The following is a 16,950-nucleotide window of genomic DNA, read 5'->3' as shown; positions in this document are numbered from 1 at the left end:
CCCCCGCCGCGCTCTCCGCACTGTGCTTCTTTTACCCTCGGCGCTTTCCGTAGTTTCAAGAGTGCTAGAAAACTGTAGCAAAACAGACCCGCGCTGCGCGTGAGCGCAAAGTTTCTTTTACCCTCGGACACAAGCGACTTTGGGCTTTTTTTTAAAAGCGCTTCTCAATTTCATGAGTCATGGGTTGCGTTTTTTTTGGGCAAGTTTCTGAAAGTGAAATCGCTTATTTGGGCTCTAAAATAAGTGACGAAATAGGGGTTATTAAGAGAACTGCCTGCACTACATTTGAGTGTATCCAGCTGAAATATCCCTCCGCCATAGGAGCCGACGGTGGTAAAGGCAGACAGAGCAGCTCTGCACGTATTTTCTGCAGTTTACGGTGCAATAACCGGTGATAACTGCTGAAAGTAGATTACTTGGTGCAGATCACCATTTTAAGCAGACATTGGTTCTGAAGATGAGCTTTTAACACGCTGATAACATTGCAGAAACCCAACCCATAAACCGTACTTTAATGCTTATTAATTTGTTGTCTCTGACAAACTAGGCTGAATTACGTTGCCAAACGAAGGACCTGGAGTTACTAAACAGTTGCTAAACAGTCTCATTCAGGGTATTAAGCTCCTGCCCAGTTACAAGCAAAGTGTAAGACTGGAATGACCTGGAAATTTAAAACCTTTTTCCAGGCTTAAACTCTATGAATATGGATAGAAACAGCAAGCAAAAATATTCAAAGAAATTATGGTTGTTGGTGTGAAAGCTCAGAAAAAGTATTTGTGTGAGAGAGAGAGTGAAGAAATGAACAAAACTTATGACTTTATTGAAATGTACAATTTTTATTAATTTATATGTTTGTGCATAATACCATGTCTATCTTTGTTTAAGAGGCAAAGAAAATATATCGGCATGAAAACAGGTATTTATTTACACTTTTGTTTACACATTGTGTAAACATCAGGGCGTCATGATTAGTCATTTAGCCATTATAGTCCAGAGTTTAACATTTGGCACCAGGATGTTTTCATTCCAATTCTGAAAAGTGCTTGAAAAATAACAAAATAAAAATATTTTTTGTACAAGCATGTATTTTATTAGTGTCATTTATTGCAAAATTGCATATTAAAATGCCCAAACAGACTATTACACTTTCAGAAATAAAAGGATAAAATATGCGATTAATTTGTGATTAATCTCGAGTTAACTATCCTAACGAGGAGCTTTATGCGATTAATCGGGATTAAAATTTTTAATCGTTTGACAGCACTAATATATATATATATATATATATATATATATATATATATATATATAGTTTTATTAATAATGGTTAGCTAGCAGGTGCTCTTTCAGGTAGCTAGCTAGTCCAGTAGGTTAGACTTTTGTTTTTAAACATGCACCATTTACTGTCGGGACTCTGGAGTGGGTATTAATTTACTTTAACCGCTTTGAGCAGAAAATGTAATAATAAGTTACTCTTTAAATACAAACAACAAAATTAATTTACAAATGTGAAGGACACAAGACATGTATTAATATCAATTTTGAAAAATCCATCATATTCAGGGGTTAAAGCAAAAACAATCAATTTGACTGAAAACATTTTCTTGTCAGCCCAAATATTCCCGGGCCGTGGACGTCATGCCACCTTAGTAACCTCATTTGCTTATTGTAACAAGTCCACTTTAACCAAATCTGATAGTTCCATTGACAATTCCTGTATCTCTGCCACCTTTCAGATTCAGAGCCTTTGCACCATCAAGGACAGCCCTCTGCATAATCTCCTTCACTTTCCACATCCAGAACATCACCTGGTTAACTTTCATATTTCCAGCATCAAGTTCTTCCTTCGCACTTTTGCCAAACTGGTCCACAGTCCATTCAACTTTCCACTTTACAATTTCAAAACCTTCCATAAACTGCAGCTAATTCAAAAGACAGCAGCTTGCATCATTACATCATCTTCTTCACACCTGTAGATTAACTCTACTGTCACATTCAATATAAATCAATCCTATATACTCTGTGTCCCCACCTCTCGTTCATTGACTGCTGGACATGGTCAACAGCCCCTCCACGACCTTCTTTGTTACAGAAAAGTGCAGGTGGAATAATATTTATGATTTCTTTTTACTTTTTCCGAATCAGACCCAGTCAAACCGGGACATGGTTTCACATTCCAACCCTCCTTCTTCTTCTTAAAAGAAAAGCGCTTCATGCTAAATTAGCCGAGCTACAGCGTTACTCTTTCAGTTTTAAATAAAACATAACAGCAACAGACACACTTACCGAGGGAAGTTGTTGTCAGCTGTTTTATGCACTGAACTTTCTGACCTGCTGGTTTACATAAAACCAAAGAAAACCTTTGACTACCGCTACTTTCATTCATGCATCTGTGGTCAGTTTGAGATTTTCTTTTAAAAGTTAAAATGATTGAACACCGATTAACCTCACACTGGTAGATTTGCGCTTTGCAAAGACCCGCCCTACTCTCCTTCTGATTGGCTAATGTCCTAGCTCTGCCAGATTTCATTGGTTAAGCGCAGCTTCTGTTTAAAATCTTGAATAAAAAGTCTACACGGAACATTTTGCGCTCATTTTCCAAATGACGAAAGTCCCTCACAGCGACGGAGAACATTAAACCCCTGATAATATGACTGATTCAGATCAGAAGGGGGAGGAATGTATCCCCCCCAGGGATAAAACACGAATAACCAGAGGGGGGGACGTCACAACCAGAAGGGGGTGAAATCCCCCCATCCTCCCCAACAAATCGCATCCTGCATATATATATATATATATATATATATATATATATATATATATATATATATATATATATATATATATATATATTTAATACGAATAACATGTCAAATATTTCAGCACCTAATTTCCTAGTAGTTGATAGTGTTAGTACATCCACCGACTGTAGAATTACCTGTGAAACGTTTTCACACAGCCAGAAAACTGCTTGTTCTTGCAACCAAATCCTATGGGGTTCTGTGAGAGTAGAGAGTAGCAAGATGGCGGCCAGTGACTTCAGTTTTTCGGGAAAATCAGCAATCCAGTGTATAATAGAGATCAGTGCTATCTACAAGCTAACACTACCTACAAGCTAATGCTCTCTACAAGCTATCACTGCCTACATGGTAATGCTATCTAAAAGCTAATGCTACCTATAAGGTAACACTACCTACAAGCTAATGCTATCACGACCTACATACTAACGCTACATACAAGCTAATGCTACCTACAAGCTAACGCTATCTACAACATAATGCTATCTAAAAGCTAACGCTACCTACAAGCTAATGCTATCACGACCTACATACTAACGCTATCTACAACATAATGCTATCTACAAGCTAACGCTACATACAAGCTAATGCTACCTACAAGCTAACGCTATCTACGACATAATGCTATCTACAAGCTAATGCTACCTACAAGCTAACGCTATCTAAAACATAATGCTATCTACAAGCTAACGCTACCTACAAGCTAATGCTATCTACAAGTTAATGCTATGTATAAGCTAACGCTACGACACTGATGTTTGAGAGCAATGTAAAAAAGTCAGTAAAGCTGAATCTGCAACAGTGAAGTAGAAACTTCCTGGACGACTGTGGTAGGAAAATCAAACAATAATTGACTTCCCAGACTTATTGAATAAGGAAACGGTGAAGTGATCAAGTTCCAGCACTTTATTGAGAAACAGAGCAGAGATCACATAGATGAAAGTAATTACACCCCAAGGTCTAGCTCAGGGGTCGGCAACCCGTGGCTCCGGAGCCGCATGTGGCTCTTTGATGCATCTGATGCGGCTCATCTGTTGAAAACAATTATGTCACAAAGCTGTGTACCTCATGCAGGCAGTCGTCAATGCTGGCTGACGAACACTCCTCACCAGTTGGTGGCAGTAATGCGCACTGAAAAGATGTTTGCCAACTGCCAATAAACTCAAGAAGAAGAAAAAATGCTTGCGAGTGGCTGCAGAGCGAAAATATACACAGTGAGCGCAGAGAAGGCGGCATTTTCAGATGCTGTTTTTTTGTAGTAAATTCTACAAATGACAAAGGGACCACGGTGACACGGGACCTAAAATAACATGCAGCTTTTTTTTTTTTACAAACACGGCAAAATCCTTCGTCATCTTTACCGTCCACAGGCTGCAGCCATGTCCCCAATTCCTCGTTTTCCATCTGCTTTTGTTGAAATTTGCATTTTGCCATTCTCTAGCTCTTTCTCCGCCTCGAGCTCCTTTTCTGAACATTATAAAAACAAACGGCTTTACGATCAACCGGAATCAGTTCAGTGCAAATACGCGGAATCAGTTATATCTGATAATATATCTGAGGAAACCATATTTTTTTAGAAAAAAATAAGGCATTTTAAATGCCACAGATAATCACATTTAATTACTTTTAATGCCAATTAAGGCCTTAATTTAAAAAAAAAATTATTTAATGACTTTTAATGCCCCGCGGAAACCCTGTACATACAATACTCCAAAGTACTCCACAGTACTCCATGATGTAGTGCACACAGTATTCCACAGTACTCTAAATTGTCCTTCATACAGTACTCAAGAATCTTGCATACTGTTCTCCAAAGTACTCCAGAGTACTCAGTACTCCAGAGTACTCCGCCCAGAAGTAGCAGTTTTCTTTGTTTGCTCTCTTTGTTTTCTCCGCCTTTGTCTTCCTGCTTCAGGATTATGTTCTTCAGCTTTCTTCGCGCACACGCTCCGTCTCCCCCGGTGAGCTCATGAATATGTGTGTGTGTATCGGAGTGTTCAGGGCGGAGGACGCCTGTTTGACGACTCAGACTCAAACACGTTAATGCTCAGCAGGATTTCAGTCGTCACAGGACAAAAAGTAATTTTTTAAAAACGTCTCCAAAGCGACACACCGCAGCCATCAGGGTCCCAACAGGAAGTTAATTTGTCGCCGTGGCAACGCCGATCGTGGCAGCAGGAGCACGATGAGTTGTTTGAAGTCGGCCCGTTCATGTGGACTGGGAATGGTTCTGATGATGAGTCTCAGACAGGATTGCAGCATCTTAGGTGGAATCTGAGGGTAAGCAGTGAGGATGTTCCCCCAGCTGATCCCAAAACTGACGTGGTCTGCCTCTGGGCCGGTCAGAACATTACTAGCTGTTCTCAGAACCAGACTTGTAGCTGGAAATGGTCCAGCCTGGGATCTCTAGCTCAAGAGAACCTCAAAGACAGACTGGATCCCAAAAACACTGAGGAAGAGTGAGGGCCTTCAGGGTTCTAAGGGTTCTGACCGATGGATTTAACCGGTTCTCCTGTGGACTGTAGTTTTCTCTTTTTAGATAATAAATACAACGCTGATGCCACACAGTGGGACTCAGTGTTTTTTGGACTGGTCCTCAGGAACCGAGAGGTAAAGTCCAGATAAACACCAGAACATCTCAAACTCCTAGAGAAACTGCAAGATTGGGATCTAGAGACAGATGATTGACACAGGAACAGTCCGTCTACGACGAGGCGGCAGAGCTGCCATTCTTGACTCTGAGCCTGATCTGGACTAAATCTTCTTGGTGCCTCGGGTAAACGCATCAGAGGTTCTCCCCAGAGGTGGGAACAGCAGAGAACCCAATCTCCTCCAAGAAACCTTTATTACCCAATGTTAAGTTTCTGATGTGGAACTGTAAAATCATTTGAGCTTCATCCCAGCTCCTGTCAGACGGTTCATTCACGAGGAACAGAACCGGTCCTTGGATGCTGTGGGGCGCTGGTTCTGACACTAGCTGGGTTCTCACAGAGTGTTCCTCGTACTGCCATGCCTTATCTCCAACATTAAACTATAATTGTGCAGAACCGTTTCCAAAGAGAATATGGGAAATTATTTCAGAACCAGAACTTTCTTGGCTCTGAGCTGCAGCTGTATGTTTTTGTTGCTTCAGTTCTCTGCAGCTGCTGCAGCTCTGAAGCTCCACAGACTGAATACTGATCACTGCGGACATGAAATATTAATAACTACAAGACTTTGATACTATACACACACACACACACACACACACACACACACACACACACACACACACACACACACACACACACACACACACAGTGATGGAATCAGTATCAATATCATTAACGACCATCAACCTTCCTGCACTGATCACACATCACCGTCCTCATGTTAATGTGTTCGGTCTGTGTGTGTGTGTTGGTGTGTGTGTGTGTTGGTGTGTGTGTTGGTGTGTGTGTGTGTGTGTGTGTGTGTGTGTGTGTGTGCGTGTGTGTGTGCGTGTGCGTGTGTGTGTGCGTGTGTGTCTTTGTGTGTGTGTTGGTGTGTGTGTGTGTGTGTGTGTGTGTGTGTGTGTGTGTTGGCTTACAAGTGTCGGCGTGTTTTTCCATCACCTGACTCCAGCACAGTAACACCTTTTCCCTGGAGATGCTGGCGCCCCTTGCAGACCGTCAGAGGAAGGACCCCCCCCCCCCCCCCCCCCCAGGTGTGACAGTCTACGTGTTTGACCTCTGACCTCTGTAAAGCTCACCTGAACCTGTTCATGAAAGCAGCTACTCCCAAATCTCCTTTGGATCACAGGATGCTCTTGAAACAGTTGTCATGGCAACAGACATGCTGACGACTCAAAAGGTACCCAACAGCAGAACCCAACAGGAAGTGCTGCAGCAGAACCCAACAGGAAACGCTGCAGCAGAACCCAACAGGAAACAATGCAGCAGAACCCAACAGGAAGTGCTGCAGCAGAACCCAACAGGAAACAATGCAGCAGAACCCAACAGGAAACGCTGCGGCAGAACCCAACAGGAAACGCTGCAGCAAAACCCAACAGGAAGCGATGCAGCAGAACCCAACAGGAAGTGCTGCAGCAGAACCCAACAGGAAACAATGCAGCAGAACCCAACAGGAAGCGCTGCAGCAGAACCCAACAGGAAACGCTGCAGCAGAACCCAACAGGAAGTGCTGCAGCAGAACCCAACAGGAAACGCTGTGGCAGAACCCAAATGGAAGCGCTGCAGCAGAACCCAAATGGAAGCGCTGCAGCAGAACCCAACAGGAAGTGCTGCAGCAGAACCCAACAGGAAACGCTGCGGCAGAACCCAAATGGAAACTCTGCGGCAGAACCCAAATGGAAGCGCTGCAGCAGAACCCAACAGGAAGCGCTGCAGCAGAACCCAACAGGAAGCGATGCAGCAGAACCCAACAGGAAGCGCTGCAGCAGAACCCAACAGGAAGCACTGCAGCAGAACCCAACAGGAAGCGCTGCAGCAGAACCCAACAGGAAGCGCTGCAGCAGAACCCAAATGGAAGCGCTGCAGCAGAACCCAACAGGAAGCGATGCAGCAGAACCCAACATGAAGCGATGCAGCAGAACCCAACATGAAGCACTGCAGCAGAACCCAAATGGAAACGCTGCAGCAGAACCCAAATGGAAGCACTGCAGCAGAACCCAACATGAAGCACTGCAGCAGAACCCAAATGGAAGCGCTGCAGCAGAACCCAACAGGAAGCGATGCAGCAGAACCCAACATGAAGCGATGCAGCAGAACCCAACATGAAGCACTGCAGCAGAACCCAACAGGAAGCGCTGCAGCAGAACCCAACAGGAAGCACTGCAGCAGAACCCAACAGGAAGCGCTGCAGCAGAACCCAAATGGAAGCGCTGCAGCAGAACCCAACAGGAAGCGATGCAGCAGAACCCAACATGAAGCGATGCAGCAGAACCCAACATGAAGCACTGCAGCAGAACCCAAATGGAAACGCTGCAGCAGAACCCAAATGGAAGCGCTGCAGCAGAACCCAACAGGAAGCGCTGCAGCAGAACCCAAATGGAAGCACTGCAGCAGAACCCAACATGAAGCACTGCAGCAGAACCCAAATGGAAACGCTGCAGCAGAACCCAAATGGAAGCACTGCAGCAGAACCCAACAGGAAGCGCTGCAGCAGAACCCAAATGGAAGCGCTGCAGCAGAACCCAAATGGAAGCACTGCAGCAGAACCCAACAGGAAGCGCTGCAGCAGAACCCAACAGGAAGCGATGCAGCAGAACCCAAATGGAAGCACTGCAGCAGAACCCAACAGGAAGCGCTGCAGCAGAACCCAAATGGAAGCACTGCAGCAGAACCCAACAGGAAGCGATGCAGCAGAACCCAACATGAAGCGATGCAGCAGAACCCAACATGAAGCGCTGCAGCAGAACCCAACAGGAAACGCTGCAGCAGAACCCAACAGGAAGTGATGCAGCAGAACCCAACAGGAAACGCTGCAGCAGAACCCAACAGGAAACGCTGCAGCAGAACCCAACAGGAAGCGATGCAGCAGAACCCAACAGGAAGCGCTGCAGCAGAACCCAACAGGAAGCGATGCAGCAGAACCCAACATGAAGCGATGCAGCAGAACCCAACAGGAAACGCTGCAGCAGAACCCAACAGGAAGCGCTGCAGCAGAACCCAACAGGAAGCGATGCAGCAGAACCCAACAGGAAACGCTGCAGCAGAACCCAACAGGAAGCGCTGCAGCAGAACCCAACAGGAAGCGATGCAGCAGAACCCAACAGGAAACGCTGCGGCAGAACCCAACAGGAAGCACTGCAGCAGAACCCAAATGGAAGCACTGCAGCAGAACCCAAATGGAAGCGCTGCAGCAGAACCCAACAGGAAGCACTGCAGCAGAACCCAAATGGAAGCGATGCAGCAGAACCCAAATGGAAGCACTGCAGCAGAACCCAAGAGGAACAGGAAACGCTGCAGCAGAACCCAACAGGAAGCGATGCAGCAGAACCCAACAGGAAGCGCTGCAGCAGAACCCAACAGGAAACGCTGCAGCAGAACCCAACAGGAAGCGATGCAGCAGAACCCAACATGAAGCGATGCAGCAGAACCCAAATGGAAGCGCTGCAGCAGAACCCAACAGGAAACGCTGCAGCAGAACCCAACAGGAAGCGATGCAGCAGAACCCAAATGGAAGCGATGCAGCAGAACCCAACAGGAAACGCTGCAGCAGAACCCAACAGGAAGCACTGCAGCAGAACCCAACAGGAAGCACTGCAGGTCCATCAGAGCACCAAGAACCCAGAACCCTAAGAAGAGACCAGTCTTACAGAACCCTGGGGATGTTTCAGGTTCTCTATCTGGAGCACATAAACAGTTCTATTAATTCTTTCTTTGAGGATTACCAGCAGCAGGAGGAGGAGCAGAGAGGAAGATGAACAGCCTTCATCCCGCCCACACCTGCTGCTGAACGTTTAGCCCCGCCCACCCAGTGGTAGATCCATAAGCCCCGCCCACACCTGCTGCTGAACGTTTAGCCCCGCCCACCCAGTGGTAGATCCATAAGCCCCGCCCACACCTGCAGCACACCCTAACAAAGTTAAACCCAACGTGAATGAGTGCAGCGAGATGAAGTGGTGGTTCCCCCACATCCAGCTCTGAGCTCCATGTGGAACCCACTGGAAACAATCAGGGATCTCCTGTGGAAGATGGAGAGGAACCAAGAGCTCAGAGACACAGAGGTCCTTCAGACAAATACACACTAAGACAAGTTACCTTCCTGAAAGGAAAGCTGGAAGGTTCTCTGCCCTGAAGCTCTGATCTTTCCTTTTTCAGCCCAAACATTCCGTTTGGAATCAGCTGACTGAGGACAACCAACACGTTCTCCACGCTCTGTGTTCCTTTCCCTTCCTGAAGGAACCTTCTTCATGGTTCCAGCTGATTGGAGACATGCTTCCTGTCGTTAAGGTCTGGCAGCTCCTTCTGAAAACTGCTGACTCCTCTAAACAATTAGACTTATTACGTATTTGTTTCAGGAGTACAAATTAAAGGCTGATTCTGCATTTCTTTTCCTTCCCTTGAAGCCGTTTATTACAAGACGTTCTAATGTTTCTAGACTGTTTAACAGAACCAGGATGTCCCAACGCTCAGTCAGGCAGTCCTCAGATCTGACATTATCTGTCCAGCAGGAGGACTGAGAACTTTAACCTGGAGATGAAGCAAAGGCAGGTAAAGAACCGCTCCAGGTCAGCCGGGACAGAACAAGATGGAGGCTAAATGTTCTGATGGAACAAATTAAAATCTAGAAATATGACTGTAAACATTAAAACCTGCGGTGTCTGTTAACTAAGAAAACATCTAAGCCCAAAGGTGGAGCAGATATGATTCCACAAGAACCAGCAGAATTTAAACAGAACATCTGTGAGCAGATGATAACCAAAGGTCAACGCACCTGCAGCAGGTTCTGTTCTGATGCTCAGCTCGTTAGAGGCAGACTCACTTCAGAGTCCGCTTTGGTTCTGATCATCTTCCCCGCTCAGAGATCCTGTCTCTGAAACGCCGTCACCAAAGGAAGTCAGAAGATGCAACACCTTCACACCATAACAGCTTCTGGGTTTTCTCCAGGAAACAACATCACACCTCTCTGCAGCTGCTTCCCCTTTATTTCTGTAGCAGAACCAGACAGAACAGCTGCAGAACCTCCTCACTAGATTTGTTGATTTGTTGAGTTCTCCTCTCACATGACGAGGCAGATCAGCCTTTACCCTACAGCCCCTTTAGCATGCGTTAGCTCCTGGTCCTGGTCCTGGTCCTGGTCCTGGTCCTGGTAGGACTTTTCAACAAGCAGCAGGATTGTTGAAAGGGTGGGATTCATGTGTGCAGCAGAACCAAACACTCCAGAGGGGTTAGGAGGAGACGAGCGCACAAATCTATTCATTTTAGATATTTTCAGCCAGAAAGTACACCTCTACACTTCCATCATGTCTGAGCCTATTTTCTGCTTTCCCGGCCTGTCTCTGGAAAAATGTGACGTAATTTGAGGAATGCCCTATTGGGCGAATAAAGTGAATACAGTGAAGTGAAAAATTCAACAATCTGAACTTTTATGTCAATTCACGTCACATTAAGGGTCCTCCTCTCCAAATTATTGAAGTGTGAAAATGTTCTTAATATGTTAGATATTTAGACTAATTAGGCTATATTTCTATTGAGCAATGATGGATTTACTGACCAAAGATGGAAAGGCGTTCTGCAGGGGGGACAGAGCGCTTGATGCTGGTTCCTGGACAGAAGTACCGCTGGAGGTACGCGCAGAACCGGCTGCATCTCTGAGGACCTGGTGGACCAGGGAAGCCCACGCGTTGCTCAGCTCTCCACAATCCTGCACGGTGACTCGCTCAGTAAATCCATCTCCCCATGCTTAGTTGAACAGACTAAGCGGATAGACGTCCTTCTATTTGACGACGCGCTGAAGCCAACCGGGGAAACATTTCGCCGTGTTGTTTGCTAGAGAGAGACGAGGTGATCGACGCGAGACATTTGCCTTGTTTGCACTCAGTGTAGACGTACCTTTAAGAGCTCATGATAACAAATTCAATATTTCTGAGGTCACCCTTTCAAGCCCCATTCATCATTAGGCTGAATTAAATAAATGACCCGCTGAAAAGGCAGACGCACCTATTTTCCTAACCCTAACCAGGAAACCAGATCCTGGGGCTTTCAGTGGAAAATGGTCTATAGACCATCTGCTGGTCCAGAGTCTCTGTGTCTCTGTGTCTCTGTGTCTCTGTGTCTCTGAGTCTCTGTGTCTCTGAGTCTCTGTGTCTCTCCTCTGTGTCTCTGTGTCTCTGTGTCTCTCCTCTGAGTCTCTGAGTCTCTGTGTCTCTGTGTCTCTGAGTCTCTGTGTCTCTGAGTCTCTGTGTCTCTGAGTCTCTGTGTCTCTGTGTCTCTGAGTCTCTGTGTCTCTGTGTCTCTGAGTCTCTGTGTCTCTGTGTCTCTCCTCTGTGTCTCTGTGTCTCTGTGTCTCTCCTCTGTGTCTCTGTGTCTCTGTGTCTCTCCTCTGTGTCTCTGTGTCTCTCCTCTGTGTCTCTGTGTCTCTCCTCTGTGTCTCTGTGTCTCTGTGTCTCTTCTCTGTGTCTCTGTGTCTCTGAGTCTCTGTGTCTCTGTGTCTCTGTGTCTCTGTGTCTCTGAGTCTCTGTGTCTCTGTGTCTCTCCTCTGTGTCTCTGTGTCTCTGTGTCTCTCCTCTGAGTCTCTGTGTCTCTGTGTCTCTGTGTCTCTGAGTCTCTGTGTCTCTGTGTCTCTGTGTCTCTCCTCTGTGTCTCTGTGTCTCTCCTCTGTGTCTCTGTGTCTCTCCTCTGTGTCTCTGTGTCTCTGTGTCTCTGTGTCTCTTCTCTGTGTCTCTGTGTCTCTGAGTCTCTGTGTCTCTGTGTCTCTGTGTCTCTGTGTCTCTGAGTCTCTGTGTCTCTGTGTCTCTCCTCTGTGTCTCTGTGTCTCTGTGTCTCTCCTCTGAGTCTCTGTGTCTCTCCTCTGTGTCTCTGTGTCTCTGTGTCTCTGAGTCTCTGAGTCTCTGTGTCTCTCCTCTGAGTCTCTGTGTCTCTCCTCTGTGTCTCTGTGTCTCTGTGTCTCTGAGTCTCTGAGTCTCTGTGTCTCTGTGTCTCTGAGTCTCTGTGTCTCTGAGTCTCTGTGTCTCTGAGTCTCTGTGTCTCTGTGTCTCTGTGTCTCTGAGTCTCTGTGTCTCTGTGTCTCTCCTCTGTGTCTCTGTGTCTCTGAGTCTCTGAGTCTCTGTGTCTCTGAGTCTCTGAGTCTCTGTGTCTCTGTGTCTCTCCTGTGTGTTGTCACGATCCCCAGGTTGATTTCAGGCTCCTGAGGATCATCCCGTTATGTTTATGTTTTAAATCTTTTAGTACTATTTATTTGTTGGTAGGTTCTGTCCTTTTCTTCTTGTTTCCTGCCATTTATATTCTGCTCTTTATTATTTAGTAGGTTGCCTTTGCTCCAGTCAGATCCTTATCTTCCTGCCTTTAGTTTAGCTAGATACTTTATTTTTCACATCCTCTTTATTCCTTGTTAGGTTCTGTGTTTGCCACCTCATTGCTCTCTCTCTCTCTCTCCTTCAACTTAATTACTTTGATATCCTGCACTAATTACTACACCTGCCTTTCCTTCTGCCCCCTTTTCTATTTATTCAGCCACTTCACTCACACCCATTGCCAGGTCTTCTGTTATGCTACCGCTGTTCCGGATCCTCATTTTTGCTTGCCTGTAAGTTTGTTATTATTCTCAATAAATCGTCTATCCACTCTACCTGTGCTTTGGTCCATTTATTACACTGTGACAGCTGTTGGCTGAGCTTTTACTGCAACTAACTGAGCTTTTTTTCATCGTCTAGACCTGAAAACTAAATCAGAGTTTCTCTCCTCCACACAGCCACCTATGGAGCTAGCCTGCCATTACCATCTAACATAGAAAGTACTCCTGTATCACTGCACTCCTGTTAAAGGGGAGTTTTCCTCTCCACTGTTGCTACATGCATGCTCAGTATGAGGGATTGCTGCAAAGCCAGCAGCTCAATGGCTCCATGTTCATCCAGGAGAAGTGATGCTGCAGGTTAGTGATGGATGCAACCTGCTGGCTTTCCTCAGAGACAAACTCTGGACCAACGTGGCCGGAGCATCTGATCCAACTCTGGAAAGAGCCGTGAGATGATGGGCTGTGAATTGGTGCTACATGAATGAAATTGAATTGAATTTTTAGAATAAATAGTTTTTATGTACTTTTAATCTCTGCTTTGCCTCTTATTGTTCAGCACTTGGTAAATAAATTTGACTTGACTCAGAGGAACCAGGGAGAACACAGCTGCAGAACCATCTCACCATGCAACACGGGAGGAGTCACAGAGAACACGTCTACTCTAAAGAGAGCGCACAGAGAGTTAGCATCTATTAAGCTGAAAACAATGAAACCAGAACCTAATGGTTCCATCAGAACATCTTCCAGTAGGTACAGAACCCTTTCATAGTCTCAGTGTGAACACAGTCTGCTGAAACGACCCAGACTGAAGTTCTGGTTCAGCCCCAGAGTTTACCACAGAGCTGCGCTGAAACCGGCCTTTCAAAATAAAAGCTGAGGGGCGTGCTGTTCAACAAACTGAAACACAAAGAGGTCCAACAGGAGACACTGCTGTGTGTTGTTGTCTCTCTCACACACAGCTGAACAGCTGACTCGATGCCCCTCAACTTTTCAGATTAAAAGCTCAGAATCTAAATCACTAATTAACTCAGATCCTCGTTAACGAGGCAGCTGTCAATCAGACCAATCAAAGAGCGAGAGACAATCCCACCCACAGAGAAAGACCCAGAGAGAGAGAGAGACTCACCTTCGTGTTTCTTTCATCCCAACAACAGACTGAGACAGCAGGGAGAGAGAAAGGGCGTGCGAGCAGCTGTCATTGTTCAGAGAGAGCTGGAGGGGCGGGGCCTATCAGTGAGAGGGCGGGGCCAACTCATTAATATTTAATAGGGTAGAAACTCTGAGACCACACCCCTTTGACAGGTCCAGCTGCTCCAGTGACAGGAACAATAAAAGCACTGCAGAACCGATAAAACAAACCAAACCCACTAAGGTGGTCCAAACCCAGCAGAACCAGACCAAACCCAGCAGAACCAGACCAAACCCAGTAAACCAGACCAAACCTAGCAGAACCAGACCAAACCCAGCAGAACCGATAAAACAAACCAAACCCACTAAGGTGGTCCAAACCCAGCATAACCGATAAAACAAACCAAACCCACTAAGGTGAACCCAGCAGAACCAGACCAAACCCAGCAGAACCGATAAAACAAACCAAACCCACTAAGGTGAACCCAGCAGAACCAGACCAAACCCAGCAGAACCAATAAAACAAACCAAACCCACTAAGGTGGTCCAAACCCAGCAGAACCAGACCAAACCCAGCAGAACCAGACCAAACCCAGCAGAACCAGACCAAACCCAGCAGAACCGGTAAAACAAACCAAACCCACTAAGGTGGTCCAAACCCAGCAGAACCAGACCAAACCCAGCAGAACCAGACCAAACCCAGTAAACCAGAACAAACCTAGCAGAACCAGACCAAACCTAGCAGAACCAGACCAAACCCAGCAGAACCAGACCAAACCCAGTAGAACCGATGAAACAAACCAACCAGATCAAGCAGAGATTATGCTGCGGAGGGTTCTGTAATGTTCTGTGTGTTCCTCTGGTCGATTAAAACTGGACTCTGTAGTTCTGTTCTGGTTTTGAGTGTTCTCTGAGCTAGCTCCTCCCCCTCACCTGGCCTCAGTACACCTGCCGTAGACCTGTCCTCTGGTCCTAGCTGGTTCTGGTTCCACAGCTACCCCTCAGGTTGCTCTTCCTTAACCATCAGATGATCAGAAGCCCTGGAACATTGACCAGAACCCTGAGAGTTCTGATCCGATCAGTCGCTCCTTATATCAGTTGCAGATCCCTCCTTATATTTTACTGTGAAAAACATTCAGAACCACAATAAGGACCATCTCTAGCTTTGTATAACTGCTAGAACCAGAACCACCTCTGACTTTCTGCTGCTTGGTTAAAGAATCAGAACCAGGACCAGAACCAGCATCCTGTCAGCATCTCACTGATCGCCTCTGATCGGTTCCAGTTGGTTCTGATCAATCAGCCTGATCCGTGTCTTTCACAGCGCGTCCTGTTATCTGATTGGTTAACAGCTGACATGTCACAGCAGGTGAGTTTAGGTTGTCACGGTAACCGCCGAATGTTTAATGTGACGTGAAACGCTTGTGTGTGTGTGTGTGTCTGTATGTGTGTGTCTGTGTGTGTGTGTGTGTATGTGTGTGTGTCTATGTGTGTGTGTGTGTGTGTGTGTCTATGTCTATGTCTATGTGTGTGTGTGTGTGTGTGTGTCTATGTGTGTGTGTCTATGTGTGTGTGTGTGTGTGTCTATGTGTGTGTGTGTGTGTGTGTGTGTGTGTGTGTGTGTCCCATCAGGAGCCTCATGCAGTATTCATCACTCGCGGGTCCCTCCATCAGAAACAGCCTCGGTCAGACCGTACGCAGGGTCCTGGTTCTGGGTCAGAAACCGGACTTGGTTCAGACCCGATGTGTCCAAGTGTCCTCAGGGAGACAGCAGGACAAGCGCGTGTGTGAGCAGCTGGTGTCCATGATGTGATTTCAGATTTCTGTATTAACGTCCCATTTAAATTCAGTCTGCAGAGATTTATGGCCAAACACAGAATTTTACAGCCTGTCAGTGTAAAAGCATCCTCAGGTTCCAGGAAGCCGGCTGCTTGTTCTTCTCCTGACCCGTCTGCACCTTTCCTTGTGTGGAGTTAAATGTTTTCAGGGTTGCAGGGCGGAGAACCTTCTCCAGCCAGGTCCCATTGCTTACAGAACCACTGAGGTTCTGCTGAACTGGGCCGGACAGAGCATGGTGTTTCCAGTGTTCCTGCACCTGATGGGTCACAGTGCGGCTAACTAAAGGTCCATGGTTCTGATGGTCTGATGGTCTGAAGGTTCTGATGGTCTGATGGTCTGAAGGTTCTGATGGTCTGATGGTTCTGATGGTCTGATGGTTCTGATGGTCTGAAGGTCTGATGGTCTGATGGTCTGATGGTCTGATGGTCTGAAGGTCTGAAGGTTCTGATGGTTCTGATGGTCTGATGGTAACCAGGAGGACGACCTGCCGGCAGATTTGAACCAGCAGCCTCCACGGCCAACAGAAGCAGCTGGTGTTGTGCTGCAGAGCCGCAGGCAGCCATTATTAACTCGCAGCCTGAGGGGGAAACCAGCCCGCTGCCCCCAGACTCACTGCCCCCCCCCCCCCCCGCCTGGAGGAGAACCAGACCATTAAAATCTGAGGCAGCAGAAACTACATTCTATTATATTGTGATATATACTAGACTGCATAGAGCGCTGTGGGTGTGGTCTCTGTGTGTCTCAGGTATTAGAGGGTTTGGAAACAAAGGATGAAGGACAAGTGGAGAGGCTGTGGAGTGTGTGTGTGTTATTGTGTGTTACTGTGTGTTATTGTGTTACTGTGTGTTATTGTGTGTTATTGTGTGTTATTGTGTGTTACTGTGTGTTATTGTGTGTTACTGTGTGTTACTGTGTGTGTTATTGTGTGTTACTGTGTGTTATTGTGTTTTACTGTGTTACTGTGTGT

General features: G+C 46.3%; 1 protein-coding gene across 1 annotated transcript in view; it reads right to left on the bottom strand.

The window, feature by feature from the left end:
* plxnb3 (plexin B3) overlaps positions 1–16,950 on the bottom strand; it is a 90,014-nt gene that overhangs the window by 54,157 nt on the left and 18,907 nt on the right. The window lies entirely within an intron of this gene.

The sequence above is a fragment of the Fundulus heteroclitus genome, chromosome 1, assembly GCF_011125445.2.
Source record: "Fundulus heteroclitus isolate FHET01 chromosome 1, MU-UCD_Fhet_4.1, whole genome shotgun sequence".
Classification (NCBI taxonomy): domain Eukaryota; kingdom Metazoa; phylum Chordata; class Actinopteri; order Cyprinodontiformes; family Fundulidae; genus Fundulus; species Fundulus heteroclitus.
The sequence above is the reverse complement of the archived record's forward strand: the minus strand, read 5'-3'. Positions and strand labels throughout refer to the sequence as shown.